Source organism: Hippoglossus stenolepis, chromosome 1, assembly GCF_022539355.2.
Source record: "Hippoglossus stenolepis isolate QCI-W04-F060 chromosome 1, HSTE1.2, whole genome shotgun sequence".
Lineage (NCBI taxonomy): Eukaryota > Metazoa > Chordata > Actinopteri > Pleuronectiformes > Pleuronectidae > Hippoglossus > Hippoglossus stenolepis.
In genome coordinates this window covers 16,574,143-16,594,234 of record NC_061483.1, presented here as the reverse complement: position 1 = coordinate 16,594,234, position 20,092 = coordinate 16,574,143, and positions in this window count along the sequence as shown.

Genomic DNA, 20,092 nt, shown 5'->3' with positions numbered 1-20,092 from the left:
TATTTGACAGAGGATGTGAAATCACAGAAAAAGAGAGTGGGGAAAGGGGGGAAATATTCTTTTTAAGAAAATGATTCATGGGCTCGAGGCTGTGCAACTCATGAGTCAACAATGTACTGTTGGTGTCTTTGGGGGTGTGTTCAGCGAGGGTGCGTATCAATAGGTAATAAATCTCAGAGCATTCCCAGGATGAGGACACCCTCACAGGTGTCTCACTCTCACCACAGCAGCTTCAGCAGTACACACAAGGTCATGGGTCACAGAAGCACCGTGACTCAGTGTGGACCACGGCTAAACATGGCTGTTTTTGTGGTCATTGTGCTGACAGCAATAAATATAGTGGCATTTAACTTCAACTGATGGGGTGATTGAATTTGATCAAATTCATTTTTTGATAGGACTGCAAGTGTTTCACCTGAGGAGTTGCATCTCTAGTACGTTTCTAGCCCTTTTGGGAGAGTATTTTCTCTCACTATCCAGAAAATATATGATACTGTTTGTCCTGGAAAGCTTTGAAGTGTACGTACGGATAAAGAGTATGAAAGTGAAAAGCTTAATATGCACTGGAAACTTGAAACAATGAGGAACGAGAGAAGTAAATACACAAATATCGAAAGTAATTATTGACAATTTGGACAAACACTTGCTTTCACCTCGTCTCATGTCAAGCTTCACCACAGAACTCAATCAAAGTAAAAGCAGCCGAGCTAAGACCCACTCTTCTCCACACAAACGAGCAAGGAGAGACACCATGACCTGCTTAATGGTAATAGAATAGTCTTTAATGGGACTGGCGTGAGACAGATTTAATGTAGTGACTTAATGCTGAGGTCTCTCACCTCTCCCTAAGGCTCCAGGGAAAGCTACCATTATGTGATCAAAACCCCCTGCCACCTGATGGGCTAGCTGTATACCCTGTATAATTAAGGTCAGCGTGGACCCCTTGAAAACACACTGTGGTTTAGGGCCACAACTAACAATTATTTATTCTATTGACTCATCTATTGTTGAACTACTAAAAGTGTCAAAAATAGCCTGTCAGTGGTTACTAGAGTTCGAAATGATTTTTTTCAAATAGTACATTTTATTTCTAGTAAAACTCATGAAAATGAGCATTAGGGCCACTAAGAAGGAAAGAAAATCTGTGATTAAAAATAGTCATAATAATAAGAGAATAAAGTCATAGTATTTGTCATCAAGATTTTAGATCCAGAAGGAGTGGAACTTCGGCAAGCACAGTTTCCCTTTATTGCTTATTTCATAAAGATATTTTATAAAATTGCAACTGTATTCTTGTAATATTACAGCTTCGTAGGAATCGCTAAGATAGGCACCATGATGAAAATGTTAAAAACAAGCCAATTTTCACATTAAAAAGGACAATAATCAACAGGGTTTTTTTACTTTTAGTTGCCCACCACTCATAAATGTGTTTTTGGATGATTGGCATATACTGTGTATAGTGGTGTACAGTGTTTGACACTTTATCATTCACCTCTTGAAGGGAGAAGGTTCATTATGTATCTCATTTTAAGGTGCATACATAAAAGGATTTTGAAACATCCAAACTAGTTCAGAGCCAGTTGTGGTCATAGGTGCAAGTGTGTTATACAAGTGTGATATGAACACCTGAGGCTTCCAGAGCACATTCACAGAGAATTTTAAATGAGAATTGTTCAATGGGGCACTTTTTCAGTGGAAAAAAAAACATTCAATTCAAGCAAAGTGATTCATACCTGGGGGGATATTTAATAAATTACTCAAACAGTTAATTGGTTGTCAAAAATTAATCATCTGTTGATGGACAAATCAATCAAGCAACTAACTGTTTCATCCTTGTGTGATTTGATTGGTACGAGCTCCATCCGTTCACTCAGTTTTCACTCTAAAAATGAACAGGATGAACTCCAAATAGAAATTACACTAGAAGCTCAATAATTTAGTATTGATACCCAAGGCTTGATGTCTTACTATTACTGCAAAATATTGATTACTTAATATCTCTCCCATCACACCCACAATAACATTCAGAGCTAGTTCAGTGAGCTGCAGTACCCTGAGCTTACAAATTTGAATTTTGGTGCATGTGACACGTGCAACCTCATCTTCCTGCCGTGTCATTTCCGTTACATTCATCCAGAGGTGGTTTTTGGCTCCAGTTCATCTGGAGTTCAGCTGGAGCAGCAGGGATTGTTCACCCAGTCGATGGTGTGAGGTGTCTTATAAGGAGCGACCTGGGAGGAATCCTTTCAATTAGAGTGATTTATGAGAGACCTTATTGAGCTTATTATGCATGGACTAAGACTGGAAGTTTTCTGCTCACTGCACATCTTGATTACATAAAGGAGAATTTCAAACTTCAAATATTCCTTACAGTATCAAATCTCATCCTGACTGTCATCAATCTACAGCAACTTGCACTCCATTAGTCTTAATGAACTCCATCTACCACAACAATTTCCACCCCATTTTCCATTGTATGCTACCAACAACAAAAGCAGTTTCAAAACACAGCGGATCAAGTCTTTGTTTTATTATAAAAACATTTAATAAAAACGTCTTCTTTCTTTACATTTGCAAATAAAGCACATTTTAGCAGTTTCACAGACCACCTGCCTTCAAGGATAGTCAAACGGTACTGCTAATAATGTTATCTAGGAATGTATCTGCAAGGTAAGCTTTTAAATCACAAACAATTATCTCAGCCTCATTATGCAATTCAGCAAAGATGTTTACCTGTAATGTTTCAACTTTGTAATATATATATACACATATATATATATATACACATATATATATATATATATATATATATATATACACATATATATATATACACATATATATATATACATATATATATCCAACAAAGTTACAAAGATATAAACGTCTTATTTTTCCTTTGTCTAGAGCAAAATGGGACTGAGGAAAAGTTTAATGACAATTATAATTTCAAAAGTCAGCAGATATGTATTAACAAAATAAGTACGACATCTATGATAGTTAGAGAAAATCAGCACAGGCACACACAGGTAAGCAATGTGTGAAAATGTGCCAAGAAGGACTGATATTATTTGACTGTACAGGGTAATAATACATTACCGGTGCACATAAGGTGTATAATTTTGGAATTACATTTGATTTAATTTGCCTAAATTGTGCAAGGTCAATAAGATAGTAAAAGTAATCAGAATCAACATTTTCTGACACAAGACGTCAGGTGACTGTTGAGGAGACGGCTCATTTCTATTATTAAATTCAAGGCTTGAATACAATGCAAGAACTGAGCTGTCTAACCTGTTTCCTACTCAATATGATTACTGTGGGCTAGACTGTGAGATACCGTTATCAAGGCGAGAGGGTTTATGTGTAGGCAAGGGAAAATAATAAGCAATACTGTGATCCCTGAGCTGAGTGGAAGTCCCTCAGTCGATGCTGATGAGAAACACCAAGGGTTGCCTCTCCCCTATGTTTAATAGAACTTGTTAAATAAGCGTGCAATATCATTAGAGATAAAAATAAATCCTATCTGACAGCTTTCATTGAGGTTGTCGTTTAGAGATATGGAATCTATGCTCTTATTCATTCACAATAGAAACATTGGTTCATTTCCTGTCTACATGGATGAACTGCCCAATTTTACGCCAGCCTTTGAAGGTAATTTTGCATTGGCTAGGCCTCTCTGATTTCAACTTTGTATGCATTATTTACAGAGAAAAGCAGGGGGCAGGGCAGGTCTATGGAAATACTCCTTGCCCCAGGTAATTATCCGCAAGTCTTAGTCCAACCTCGTTGATGAAATGTGCTCATGTTTATGCACATGAAGGGGATTACGCATTCAAACAGTCAAAACACTATTTCACTTCCTCAGCTCGTAATTATAAACGGATTAGACTGCATTCAAAGTGCAAAGACACCCTTTATTTTGAACCATATCCTGTTCCAAAAAATAGAGCCCGTATGAATGCAGGTGCTCGTCTTATCTCCGGTTATTTCATTTGGCAAAAGAAGAAAAAATTAGGTGTTTTAGATTGTCGAAGGGGAATGGTGTAGAATGGTGAGAGAATACTTTCTATTTCAAATCCATGGAGCTTCACAGTGCTAAAGTCATTATGGGCTGTAGGCAATGAGAGGAAAGACATGGTGAATTAATTAGCCTGGCAAAGAGAGAGGGGCCCCGTATTGACCCCTCAGTGGGTTTTCTCCCTCCGCCTCACAGCCAGCCACACAATCAGCAGTGTCACTAATTAAGAAATAGCAGTTCAGATTTTGTCCTTTGTAACATGCATCAGACAAACCCAAGAATTAAAAGTGGAGATGGTGTACACGCACTTAGGGGCTGAAAAAGAGCAAGGGCTGACTACTTAAAACACACACTGATTGAAGATATAAGTAATGTATTTTATCTGTGTATTTTATGGCCTGTGTTGCAGTAGATTATAAAGATACTGTAAGGTATTTATTTCTGAAAGAAAAACATAGGCAATGTATATTATTTTTACACACACACACACCTATAATCACATCACCAGTGGAGCAGAGGGTGATAATAAAAGCTGGTAATCCATTTGTGGCTTACACATCCATATAGAGTTCAGAGGTGACACTCTAGCTGGAACTGGTACAGAAAACAGATTGATACATTTATTGAATTGCAGAGTGCCTTTACTGTATAATCATTGAGTTTGGGGATTTCTACAATATTTAGAGACTTAAAATGTCTAAATTAAAAAATAATGATTATTTCTCGCAGTGACATTCAACTCCCAAAGTAGAATTCAAATGTACATGTTTTTACTTTTTTGTTTTATATCTTTTCTCTGATAAAATCAATATCTATACCTCAATATTTCATAGAAATAACACTTTCTACACAATATTACAAAACTGCATCTACGGCTCACCTTGATGCTTGTTTTGTTTACACAGTGAACACATGATTATTTGAACAACACACAGTAAGACAAACCGAATGTAAATTTGACTGAACTTTTAGTGCACATGCAGCGCTAACAGAAGTTTCATTGTTGTTGCTGTGAATCAGGCCCAAGCATCGGTTCTATGGTTGTTTTTCCTTTAATCAGGGAGAATCCCCTCTGCACAATGCTGTAATGCTTGCAGACGGGCAATATTACAGCTAAGGGAGCCTTCAAGAACATTAGAGAGGTGGAGGTTGGGAGAGCAGGCCCTAGTCATTCCTACAATAAGGAAGAGTCACACCAGAGACAGAAACAATAACTGCACTTCCTCTACAATGGTGCCCCAATGCACCCAAATGCAGAAAAATGACAGGAGGTGACGTTCCCCGCTGCATTACTTTTGAGTTACGGAGGTGATTTGCAATTCAAAGAGTCTGAGGAGTGCTGACCACAACACTAACGCCTCCACAGGCCCACTGAGGCAAATAAGACCAGGGGCAATTTGCAGCCTCTTTTGCTGGGAAACACACTTTTTGGCCAAGTCATGCAAAATAAAAATATGATAAATACCAAAACTAATGAGGCCAAATTTTGTTTTCTGAACTAAAAATAGAGGCGAATGTGAGGAGTTACCTTAATGTCAAGGCCACCCTTTTTTTTTTTGGAGCAACTTCAGTAGAGTTGGCCTTGACAATGTTGCAAGGTAGCTTAGACCTTTCACTTGTAAATTAATGTTTTGCATATCTGCTTAACTGGTGAAATTACCAGTAAAGTCTTACTTATCAAAACTGTATACAATGTTTGGATTTGCATTTGTTTGAAGCAAGTACAAGAAAGTGGAAGAATAAAAACCCGTTATTTGTAAGTATTTCAATTATGACTGCCACAACATGAAATATTTTTACCTGAACCATTAATCATGGTGTGTGTGACTTCTGTGCTGCCATATGGAGTAACACCATGTGAAGAGCCCCAAATTTGCTGATCCTCTGTAACTGGGCCCAATTAATCCTGCAGCCTGCATCATCCACATCAGGTCTGTAGTGTGCTGTGCTCCAGCCAGAGATAAATACAAGTACAGTATTTCTCCCAGCAGTCTGTCCAGTTAGAAACAGAAGAAGTCAAAGCCTGTGATTAATGATAGTGAGTTAAACTACTATAGATGATTTAGGATGACTTAGGAAAAGAGGGGGCAAGGGATTTAACTTGAGGTTTAACAGTTAGGATATCTGTGAAAGGTGAGATCTGTGAAACATAGATCTATTTCTTTAAACAAAGAAAACAGAGAGAGCAAGGGGCTCTTTGGTGGCCACACAATGATAGTGCATGCCACATAACCAAAGTATAAATTATTCTATGCTGTCCATGGACCCTTGCTGCATTTCATACCCCATCTCTCTCCCCTCGTTTCCTGACTGCTTTTTTTTCCAGTTGCTATACAATAGAGGCAAAAATGCCAAGAAAATTAGGTTCACTCATGCAGCAGCCTAAATTGTTACTGTGCTTCTGATATTTTATCTGAGGTTGGTTGCCTTAGTTAGTACGAAAAAAGAGATGAGGTAGTCAACTAAATGGCTATCGTCAGCGGCCAGATGGACAATCAGGATGAAACGTGAAATGTAGTTGAAATTATCCTGTCAAAAATGTCTTGTACATCCGGGCTACATTTTCATGGAAGGGCAAATTCTGGAACAAAGAACACAAAATTACAGTTATATTTTCCTGATTATCTCTGGCGCACTGCTTGATATTTTAATGCCAGCAAAAACCAAAGGGAGATCCATTGAACTGCCAAGCAAGGTGTTACTATTTTACTGAAAAAAAGTATCTGATGTTAATGTATGAGTTATTTTCTTGAATGTACAAAATTGTATCATTATACAATATTGAATAAAAAATGTGACACAAAGCAGCTTGTAGTTTCTAAACAGGACATCAAAGCACAAGATCTGCACATGATCAAACTGCACAACATATTTAGAAAGACTGATCATTGTCTCTCTCTTTAGCTTTGATGTAACCTAAAGGAGAAACTATGCTAATCGTCAACAGCATGGGACCGTTTCCCAGTTGGATTTGCAGCAGAGAGTCATGCAGACATTATTGGGCAGTACTTATCAGGTGAAATCAAGGGAAGCCTAATTGGATTGGACTAAATCCAGGTGCCGATATCAGTATTATATGTTCTTGGTAACCTTGGTTAACCATTACTGATCAGGTGTATCCAGCCAGATGTTGATTCTAAGGTATCTGATAGACAAAGTGAATTTAACTTGTACTGGTTGTACGGATGTGTACATTTTCTGATGTGACTACCTATACAGCCTGATTGATAGATTGATTGACCTCTGCAATGTGAGAAGGGAAAAGCCACTTTCTCATGCAAAAGAATCAATCAGAACTACAAGGAGAATCTATGGCTACTAATAAGTATTGCTTGGCTCAAGGTGAAAAGCCTTATTTTTGTGAATAAAGGCAAAAACAGAAGGTGTTATCAGTCTAATGTGAGTTTGTGTAACCAGTAAATATTTTGCATTACACCAAAGATGCTAGAGGAATTCTGACCAGGGCTGAACTAAAAGTATGTATACTGCAGGCTTGTTGTACAGGGTACTTTTACAAGTGGAATATGGTGCATAACCATAGACCAGTGCAAGATTCTCCACTGTTACCATCGTCTTTTTTTAAAAGCCATCACATTCAGTAAGCACATTTCATTAGCGATTAAATGTGTGCAGCTTGCACTAGAGGACTACAACCTGGGGATAGGCAGCCTCTTTCTCACTGAGGAAGCTCATATTTTGTAACTATATGTGGCAAGATGCTGGAGATCTTCTACCAGGCTGTGGTGGCTAGTGCCATTTACTATGCTGTGGTCTGCTGGGGGACCACAAGGCACCAAAGCTAAGACCATTGGTCAGGAAAGATTTTACTCAATGGTGGTGGGGACCAGAGGAAGAGAGACCTCAAGCAAACAGTCTGAGCACTGGTGCTGGGCGTGGCAGGAGTGGTTGGGATGGCAGACTGAAAACCAGCTTATAACAATAGACTTGGGCAAGCAGCTGAATCAGTTGATAGCACCAAGGCATCCTGAGTTGTGGCCAAGCAGGCAGGTATACCTGAATTGTTGTCCATTGATTTTTAGTGATTTTTATTTTTACATTCAAGTTGAACTTGAGCAATTTTGTAGGGCTGCCCCCTGAAAGTCGGGGGCTCAACTCGTGTTCTTCAAATCGAGCATTCATTTAATTTTTTGGTCACTCTGTTCAGTGTACTGCAGAGTGGGCCCCCTTTCACACAAGTCCCACTAAAGCTAAATTTAATTACAGACCTCTTTCAATAGAAAACCAGTGACCTTGTCCAACATGCATTGAGTCACAAGACACAATCTAAACAACTAAAGTATCATACATTACAAACTCTGTAACGATGCCCCATTATCAGTTAAATTATTGTTTGTGGATAGTACAGGATGATGATGATGATGACAGGCATTATGCCGTTTTATGTCAGATGTTAATTATTCACCAATGAGCTTGTGCTGATCCTGTCAAGCCAACTCTGGCAGTTGTTGCAACATGTGCCTGAAATATTTCATGTTTATATGTACACAATGTAATCCACTGTAAATACTGCAGGTATTGTGTATCCACCCGAAACCCTAATACAAGGACCTGTGATCCCAAGTGGCCTTAAAACAGAAGCTTAAACGTATGGTATATTCAGAGCTCTGTGATGGTAAACTTGGGCTCAAATAGTTCAGGACATGTTGCACTTATGACTTTATCTTGGACATTTTAAAATGTAAATCTTGAAATGAAATGAATTCCTCAAGTAGCTATTGGCAATATCAGAGAGCCATCAAAATGGCTTTTTTGTGTTGGTGTATTTCTAGGTGTATGTCTGTAGGTGTCGGTGGGAAGACCGTGAATGCACATGTATTTTTCTAGCACTTAAAAGCAGTAAAAAAGAGTAGATGCAAAGCACAGGAGAGGAAACACATTTTGAGGGGGAAAGAGGCTACTTGAAAGTGCCTGACAGCTTAAAACAAGCAAGTGAACCACAGAACTGTAGATAATTATCACAACATCTATGGCATTCAGCAACTCAGCATTTCATTATAGTCCAGCCCATATTTTGTTTAAAGTCACTTTGATTGTGTTTGACTTGAGTAATAACCAAGTCTATCTGTGTTTGCCTATAACTCAAACCAACACAGCGCAACCTTAATACAGCATCTGGCTTTCACATTACATTTAAGGCTGAGTTTTGAGGAGCCTCTGAAATGTTGGAATTAAATTAAAACATGCGCGCTGCCTAGGCAAACTGGACACTTTCCAAGAGTGCATTTCACACACCATAAACACTACAGAAATCTTCAAATATATAACCTAAAAGGGCACAGCCAAGCCTTTTAAATTCATCGGGCAGCGTAGATTCAACAATCTCCCAAAATAACAAGCTGATTTGCATTTAAAAGAAAGGAGGAGGCACAAATTTCCTCAGAATTTATGGTTTTTCAAATCAAAAGTTTTCTCTTCTCTTTTTTAAACATCTCAATATTGCACCTCCACTTCAGATTTGGGATGTAGGCGCACAGAAAAACATGCACTTACCTACATTGTTACCTCCCTCCTAAATCCAGGTCACAGTGTAGGAATGCTTTCCAGTAAATAATGACTTAAAATTTTAACATCAGAAGGAATCTAAATAATGTAACATTAACATAAATGTGATTGAGATGTAAATGTTAGGTGAAAACAAAAGTAATAATCTCACTTCCTTTCTTATTATCAAAATTGTTTTTAACTAACACCACAGCTCATGTAGTGCAGCACACATTTTATTACATATTTGCCGTTTGTTTATGCTCATTTCAATCAAATGAATTGAAGCAAGGAGGAGAAAGAAAACAAGAAAAGCATCACTGCTTCCACAATTTCACTGTAGGTGTTCAAAGTGAACAAACCCTCCCATTGAACCACAAAGGGAAGGTATTTCCCAAGCAATGTTAACAATTGAGGGCCCAGACTGCTTAAAAATAAGTTTCGCTCATACCTAATGTAATATTGTACTAGTTATCAAATTGAGGTTCACATATGGTGCAGCCTCTGCCAAAAAAACTAAAAACAAACTGCTACTAAGCCTCGAAATCTATGTCAAATAACCACCACCTGTACCAGAGCCGATTAAAACCAATGTTTCGTTAGCAGCTTAAGCAAAACTACTGCACGATATGGAAACAGATATGATTATATAACATAATACATAAACAAATCTGGTTAAAGCTAACAAGAGGGACAGATACCCCTTTCAGAACCTCAACCCATTCTTATTATTCTTCTCCAAATCTAATCTTGACCAACAATAAATTACATAAATACCTCTAATAGGATTATGGTTAGTGAAAATATGTTGGCGCGAAAAAAGGATAAAGACATGTGGGAGAGAAAGGGAGGGAGAAGGAGTGAGAGAGAGATAGGTGGGGTACCTTTACCACTTTCAAACACTCAAAAGAAAGCAGGAATAGAGGGGTCAAGACTTGTGAAGAACTACAAGTTTCCTAAACTGTGGATCAGGACTAATTCCTCCTGGCCCATGGCTCAGTGCTGGGTTGTGACTTCAAACAGCAGCGAGTTTATTTTATGAGTTTCTGGAACATTCCTCAAGTCTCAAGTTCAACAATAGATGTCTGGTGACCAAATGACCTTTGTCCTCTTTTTTCAATTTCACAATCCATATAAATATTAAATAATTCTTCAGTCTGGGTGTTCTTATTGCATAACCTTTTCCAAGTTATTAAATAATCATCTTTAACTGCCAGATTCTGATTTAACTGTTAAATATGTTGCCATTTACCATTAGCACTGGTCTCATACTGGTTTACCCATATTTGCCTTGGCCTGAAACCTGCTTCTTCCCACAAGGTTACAAGGCTCAGTGGAGGGATCTAGATCTGCTGACATCCACTAATATAAGGCAGCAGTCATATTTATACAAACTGGCACAAAGAGTGAAAGAGCCCTTTACAGCAGTGCAAAAGAGCGAGTGAATAAAAAAGATAGAAAGGACAACCACAAGTCTGCCACTTTGCATTAGAAAAGAAATTGCTCCAGTACGTGCACATACATGTACATCCACACAGACTTTGCCTCTATTGAACTATTGCTCCGAGATAAACTGTCCCGTGACTCCTTGGGACCACCTACCCAGTAGGAAAATCGGGTTGTGCACCTGGAAATAGTTAGAGCCACAAACACTAACAAACAGCACGAGGTTAAGGTTGGCTACAACCTTGGCCCACAACAGAAGCAGGTGAAGATAGGGAGCAGTGTGTGCCGAGAGAGGAGGGATGGACTGAGCAGATTATCAGGAGGAAGGAATTAGCAGTATAAACAAACAGCCAACTCGAATAAAAAGAAAAAACCTGCAAACATACCACAAACACACATATACGGTACTAGCATAAACACAGGTGGTAACACACCCAGACCCACACCCTCAAATATTTGTATTCTGCAGTAGCCCTCAGTGATATGCAGTCATGGGTTTACCTGTGTTCAACAGCAATGCCACAGGGATGTTTGTAGACCTGTTTATTTCCAACATATAGAGTAGGTGTTTATCTGGGATCTCCAATACAGTAAATCTACTTTTTTAATGTCACTGTTGTCTTTTATCAGTATGGCCAATGCCAGCTCCTCTGTCAGGATGCTGACTAGTACTGAACAATACTGAATATTTGACACTGATTGCAATATTTTCAATACTATTGTCTTACAAAAACACAACTCAATCTTAAATATGGTTGTTAAAAAGTGATAGAAAATAATACATATGAACTGGCAACAATTTTAATAACTAATGACTATTAAAAACTCAAACTACTCCCTGGTTGTAGATCATCAAAAGGGAAGATTTCACCCTTTGACTGTATTTTGTTGAGACAAACCAGGCAACACTAAGACAATAATTTTTACAATTTGCTGTTATGGGCTAAATGATTGATCGATTAATTAAAGAAATCTGATTATTCAATCGTTAAAATAATCAGCTACAGACCTAGCTATTTTATATATAGAAATTAACAAAGATGAGAGTAAAATTATAGGTAGCAGAAACCCCTGTAAATTATAAAACATTTATCAAAATAAAACATTAATAAAATGTAACATTTAAAAAATTTAAATCTAATTCACACAAAAATAAAAATAGACTCAATATCTCTGATTATCCAATATTGGACATATTATTTGCCTCCGTTACTATGCACTGAGTTTTGTAGGAAGAGCATAAAGCTAATCAAAGTAAAGCCATCTCCTCACCAGATGAAGATATAAACAACATAAATTCTCCCTGAGCTCGAGGCCTCTGTCTGGTTCTGGCTGCTGCTTGTGAAGGACCCCAGAATGTGTTTGTCAAGAGAAGAAACTTGTATAAGTGTGAAACTGCTGCTTTGAGTTGATTGATTTATGCCAGTGATGATAGGTAATTGAACAAATTAGACGGAGATAACACTTCTCCTGCTACTTGAATAAGAATCATATTATTGATATTGAAGCCTCGAGAGTGTCTTCTGTGCCAATCGTGTCCTGCAGGACTTATTCTGCTGGAAGACCTATGAGTGTGTAGTGAAGAGGAAGAAGTGCCTTTCACTTTTTTGGAAAGCAGACAAACATTCTCCCAGTTGTTTGTATTGTAAATCACATTATGCTCCACACCGCCTTCCAACAAACCTGCCGTCTACCAACACCTCCTACTGTGACACATTAATTATAACTTCCTGTATACAGCCTATCCCAAGCCATGAATACGTAATGCCCCAAAATGAGTCATATTCACATAGCAGACGCCCAGCAGTGAATAAATACAACCTATCCATCACACACTGCCCAGTGAAAAATTAATGAAAACCCAGAGAAGCAGGCAGGAGGCTGGGCCTAGCCAACGGGAATAGTGGAAATTATTATACTTTATCTTTAAGAACGGGAAATTTAACAGCCATCACGTGTCCTAATTATGCCATCCACGCTGCACAAGGTCTGAACACCTGCAAAGTGACAGACTGAATGAAAATCAGAGCAGAGAGCAAGCAGGTGTTCCTTGAAATTCTGACTTCATATCACGTCAGTCCAAACAAGGTACTAACATGGAGTACAACTTGAATTCTCTCACTCCTGAAAGCCATCTCTGTCTTTCCGAAGAATGGTGAAAAATGCAGCGGAAACTGGCAGGTCATTCATCTCTGTTGTCCCAGTGGGCGGTGTTGGCTACAGGTTGACTAATGGTCCTGTTGAAATGCTTCAGATGTCTGAGTAATGACAAGCTATAAAAGCTAAGCTGACTATAAAGTCAACTAATCTGAAATCTGTTTAGTGGTCCATTGATAGTGAGAATCAAAAGTACTTAAAGTAAACAAACTGAGACTACACGTAAGTTAGTGGTAGCTGCCTTTCGCAAATTGTTTCTACGCAGCTGGGGAAAGGAATATTACTGGGTTTTCCATCTGTTCCAGCATTTCAGTGCTGAAAGTCAAAGGAATGAATGAACTTGAAAATTGCCAAAGAAAAGGAAAACAGAAGTATGAATGATGCAAGGAGGCAAGAAAGAAAGAAAGTAAAAAAGTAAAATAAAAATTCATGAACTGTCCTGAATTTTAAACATCTACTGCCCATCCCTGCCCCCTCCTCCTCCTCGCCTCCCCTTCTGTTATTGCTCCTTCTGCTCCTCATGTCTGTTAAGTCAGCATGACATTTTATGATGCCTGGATATTAAAAAGCAGTTTCTATTATGTGTGAGAGGGAAGTGGAAACAGCCATACTCATGCTAAGTAATTAGGGGAAGCAGGCAAGGGGATATTTATGAATGCAGGGGAATGCTAGGGGGAGACCAGGGGAATTGGTGTGTAATGTCCTGCTGTCAGTAACAGTTTTCACTTTAACTCCATACAGAACACTGTTTAGAGGAGGAAATTATTTTGAGTCTCATTTATGACCCATGATTCCTCTGAATCATCTGGTTCATTTGTCCTTTGCGATGCATCAAACTGAACAATGCCAAATGCAGCAAAGATGAAAGTAACAAAGTTAAGTAAATAAGGTCACGGCAGGGTAGATTTGATCACTGTAGATGAATCAAACACAGACGGGTAACGTGATTAAAACGTCTGCTTTGAGTCGTCAAGAGGACCTTTATTTTAGGTTAGGTCCATGATGGTTTTTTAAAGCCTCGATATCTGACAAACAAATGAAGATGCAAGCTAAAAAAGGTATATTAACCAGAATTACTCAAATGTATAAGGTCATGTTTGTCACATCGTCACCTAATCTTTGAGAATCATGTTGGCGTGGCCATCCAATCTTAGCCCTCCATTATTTAAAGAATATTGCCAGAATTAATATGCTTTTAAGCTTTAGAGATGTTTACTATAGCTAATGCTTTGATTTACTTACAGTATAGCTACAGTAAATCAGAAAAGACGGGAATATTTTACAGACAAAGCAGCTGGACTCCTCATAAAAACATGTAATGTTTTTATTATGGCTGTCTGCTGTAGGGTTTAAAGATTTGTGATTTATTCCTCTCACAGTGTACACACCCTGACATCTTGAGGTAGTAATGTGCTGGCTGCTGCCATCATAATGGGACAAAAGATTCCCTCTAAAGGCCTCTAAGCTCTGGAAACTAAACCATGCAGAATCAACATCTTCTTCAATCAGTTATATTGGTCAGCATCCTGGTTAATTAAGTCTTTCCCTAATTTCTAACTGCAATGTTTAGTTTCTACCGTTTTATATGTTAAAATCCTGCTAACTGATTATCCATGGTATTCATATTTTTATCACTGGCAATTTGACTTTTTCCCATCCATTTGATTTTTGGTACCCGATTTCCTTTTTTATGTTGCACTTGGCAGCTCTGGTTGTAATAACAAAGCTTATGACAAAAACACTACCGCATGAAAAAGGAAAATGGATTCCTACTTGTAATATCCTCTTTATCAAAAATCTCCGTTTGATTTTTGTAACAGAGATTGCATGGCGCCAGTGGCAACATTTTCACAGCTCGCCTCAGATATACTAAAGAATCCACCCTGTGTTCTTCCCTTTTGATGTGGTCAGCATATCCGTTTCCGAATACGCACAGGAGAACTTTGATCAGCTTACTGACCACAAACCGTGAAAAGTATTTTTCAATGAAACCAAAGTTATAATAAGTTCACTTAACCTGGCTTGAAAGCGTATGTACTCTGTTAAACAGCTACATAGGAAAATAGTTCCTTTGAATAGAGTCGAAAGGAAATAACTGTTGATCAATGTTTGGTTTTGCAGTTTAGCTCAGTGGCCCATATACAGACCATACACACACACATATACACACACACGCACACACACAGTATGAATTGCATTCGTTACCTTGTATGATCAGGGTTGTGGCTTTTGGCCCTGTGCAGCTGTACTGTACCTTTTTCTGTTCAAAAACATTAAACAATATTTCCAGCCAGCCCCTCCAGGCCCCCAGCTCAATAACAATTTGAGGCTGTGAGAGAAGTGAGTGGAGGTGGTTCAGACACCTCGGGGCCAGAGGGGCTGCTCTGGGCTCTCCCTGGAACCACAAACCAGCACAGGTCACACTCAAGTTTGTTGCTTTTCGTTTTCTTCACAGCTCAGGGACAAAATGAAGCCTTAACCTCGTAATCTACCCAACGCGTCCCACGGTAGCACTTCTGGATTTAGAGCTGGGAAATTACACTTCAGACCTGAGAGATGAGGAGGTAGAGGTGTGATTTTGAGCATAGCCAATGAAAGATGGCCGTTTAGATCACAGAACCACAAGACTGGTGGACCAAGGCATTTTCAGGACTAAACTTTCAAACATGATATTCCTTTTAGAATCAATAATCAAAGCAGGCAGCGACATATTGAAATAAAGATATTAACATCTGTGTTTATTTCTGTACGATTTTATCTTTGATGGTTTCAGTTTCAGAGGTAGGGAGGGATATAACGTGACATGAGTCTCTCTGCCACCTGTCACTGTGTGGCTTTAGGAGAAACAGTTTGTCTTGCCTTCTCCCCCGAGCTAGCTAAGTCCATCCAGCCCACTCTGTCTGCTGCACAATCGGCCCTCTGTTCGTGACTCAGGGTGGGTCCTTCCACCCACATTACTGTGAAAACAACCAAATCTCAAACACACTCTCAATCTGGCATAGCCATACGTAAATACACACACACACACACACACACACACACACACACACACACACACCCCGGGACCCACTTCTTAACCCATCGCCCACCACGCTGCTATGGGGAACCTAACCCCATTTCTGCCACTTACCATTATAATCCTGCCTGTCCGCCTCATTGAAAACACGTGTATACATGTATGCGCACGATTGTGTGTTTAACACAGATGCATAGATGTGGGTCTGCCAAGATATTCCAACACTAACTTTGGGTGTGACTGTCCATACAGACTTGAAAGCCTAGAAACTTTGACAGAATGAACTATTCCTGCCATTCCATGTCCTTACTCCCAGCCTTGATCTTTGCCCACCACTCAGGCATATTTAAATAAGCAACCAGACAAATCACAGCACAGTCTGAATATTTACAGACTTTACTAACTTAGTAACAAAACACAGATCCACCTTGTTACATAAATGTGTTGGGTCAGTACAGGTCATCTAGAAAACTCTAATTTAAAATTCCAATTGCTGGGATCATACATTTTTTTCTTGACTCAGAACAGCTTTTGATTTGATAAAAAGAAAAATATTTTATAATAAAAAAAAAAAAACATTCCTCATTAACATTAATTGCATGCAGTACTGATGCCGGACAGTTAAATGTTATTAAGCGCAAAAAAGTAGGATCTAAGAACATAGTCACATAACCTTGGATAATAATTCTTGGTTTTAATAGTTTTGTTTAGCAGGCAAAAGATCAGAGAATCTAAATAATATTACTAATATTTGATTACTGATTGCCTTAGCTGTAGCTTTAAGACCCGCCCTCTCTTGTCATGAGTGTTGTGCATGCATGTACAGAAATAGAAATATGTGGACATGCTGTGGGGTTAGTCGGCTGCACAGTCACTTAATGTGAGACCTGGGGCAGAGAATACCCGCTGAGTTGGTTCTGATGTTTCTGGATGCAGAGGTAGTACCTCGCTACAGTGGCCAACCTTGAGAAGTGCGTCTGATTATTATTATACATATACATTTGAATACTTTCTAACTGATATTGTTGGCCAACGGTTAAACAGTTAATTGTGAGCATCCATTGCTGAGGAGTCAAACCCTTAAGTCCCATCCTTGGAACTTAAGCTAGTCAAAGAAAAAAAAGCAGAGAAAGTTGCAGCTGTTACTCTGTATTACTTCACGTTCAGGGAATCTTCTTACAGTACAAGAATAATGAAATGGAAGTTTACTTTACAGACCATCACAAGTTAAAAGTTGTGTGTGCTCTGGAATAAATCAGGTGCTTATCAACACTATGTCTCAAGTAGTGATTAATAACCTCACTCCCGGTACTGCTGGGAAAAGCCATCGTTATCCAAAACACTGAAATAAAATAGACTATGGAGTAAGTTATTTTCTTTAACCCACCAGGGTTGGTTCTACGAAGTTCAAAGTTCTACAACCAATGAAATCTGCTTAAGTGTTAAAGCTAAATATTAGGTAATTAAAGCCTTGTTTGAATATCACCCACAACATTAGTCTAACAGGGTTTCCTTTCCCTTAAGTATTGTCTGCAGAGGCCTTTTGATTTGTAGCTGGTGACACCCAGCAGAGTGAATGGCAAAGAGAGAAATATGACGGAGGAAGATTTAACTAGCTTACATTACATAGATTAATATTACATATTAATTTCAACCACTGGTGTACGACTGTGCCTAACCTGCATACTGGGATAAGGTCCTAAATTGGAGGAAATAATGTGAATTCACAATCAAAAAACAGGTCTCACTTGATTCTTTAAAAATCAGTATATAAAAAAGATACATGATTTCAACTGCTTAGGAATAATCTTAGATCCAAAATTCTAATTTGAAAAATATTTTCAGATTTCAAAGACAGTACCTAATAACTGTTTCAAATTAAATCAGGCACTACATACATGGTCAGGCTGCAGGCAGCCCAGTTATTTATGCAGTCTATGATTTCAACTTATTTTTCACATTGCATGGCAGTATAGACTCAAGCATTACCATCAACAGTAAGACAGCGCACATCCTTACACAATCAGGCTCCGAAAATAATGGACAAAAGGCCTTCATGGGGCCATCACTGTCACTTTTGTTTTCTTTTGAGGGGTGTTATGGGAGAGTGTATGTGTGGAAGACAGTGACAGAGAGAGAATCCGTGCTAGTGGGACAAGCAGGAGCTGAGCAAATCTATGCACAGATCTACAATGAAGCAACGGCGCAAAAGACTTTATGTAGCTAGTGTTAACCATTTTTGGATCATTATGAAACTGTGGCAGGACAGATTAGACAAGGCAGGCTGCCACAGTCGAGGTATATAATGGTAAACACTGGTATTCCATGTCTGAAAGGTGCTGAGGAGCCAACGAGCTTGTCTATGGAATAGAAAAGATCTTCACTGCATCACTGTCCTCTCAGGTAGTCACATGATTCATAGTCGTACTTGCCAACAACTTAAAACCTCAGCCACAGGATATGGCAACAGGGACAAATCACCTTGTGTGAAAATTCCCCTGTACTCCCATTGTATGTGATGACACAGGGGATCCTCCTAATGTATAATGATGAAAATGTTCTGCCACTGTGACAAGGCGAAGTCTTTGCTCCAGTGTAAGAGACCCATGAGCCAACATATGGTTCGGTGTATTGCAGCCGACATTGACGTATTGCGAGTGGAGTTGAAGTGGGGCTCACATCAAGAGGAAGCTCGTCCAAACCACTTACTCTATAGATCATCAGAGACAGAAAGGTCTCCCTCAGCCGGTGCACGCTCCTGAAGTGGGCCCATTCAGTCAGAAATGAAAATAGAGGGAGAGCATACTACGTCTTTGGAGTAAGTGTGCGTTTATGTGTGCGGTGTGAAACTCATCCAGACACAGAAGCGCAAGGGTGGGCCAGTACCTCTTACTTAGACCACACACATACACACAATAATAATCATGCGCACATACATATATGTCCACATACACACTAACATGCCTTTAAGCACAAACACACACGCTCACTTAAATGCCCAAAAAAACACAAAATGTCAACCACAGGCCAAGTAACACAGGCCTACACTGTTGCCGTATCCCCTTCCAGAGACGGACAACGCAAACGAACCTCAATATTTTTCACGGCTGGGTGCGCTATTTAAACGCTCTCAGAAGTGATGTCTCTTTGACAAGCTGTGGTAAGTGATATAATAATCACACAGCCGCACGTTTGCCAGATCACTAGCCCACATTGCCCCCACCAGCTCAATGCCCTTAGAGGAGACTGAGACAAATAAACAGATCCAGAGGCAGAGACTGGTAATGAGGAGTCATGCCTTGCCAGACCCCCCCCATTACAGTGTCCCTCCCATATGCCTCACTCACAACAGTGGTATCGTCGCTGGCAGAGGAAGGAGTGGAGTTCCAAGGCCATCCATCTCTTATGAGAGCACACTGATGGGCTTTGTGTCACTGCAGCATTTCAGACAGACAGACGGAAACAAATACTGGATAAGCTCTCACCGGCAAACACACAAACAACACACACACATACACACAGTACCCCAATTGATCATTTCTGCCACCAATGCATCAGACACCCCATAACTCAGAGTTAAGCTTCAACCATGAAAGGCAGTGATACACTGGCTTAATTTTGAGACGATAAAGTAGATTGGCAATTTTGTAAAAGAAAAAAAAAGAAGACTTTTTTCATTATAGTTTTGTTCCTTACAGGCCATTTTATCAACACCAATTTTGTCCCAACTGACACCACCCATTCCTGGTGAAAGTAATATATATTGTTATCATTCTCTCCGAACTCAGATCTCACTTTTTGCTTTGGTAGAGTGTAAATGACACATTTCAACAACATTCCCTGCACATACATGCACCAGTCACAGGTGCTACAGCGACTTGATGCTCAAGAGTTGAGAGGTTTGTCTTTGTTTCTACAGTAGAGGCTAAAAACATGACAAACCGAGT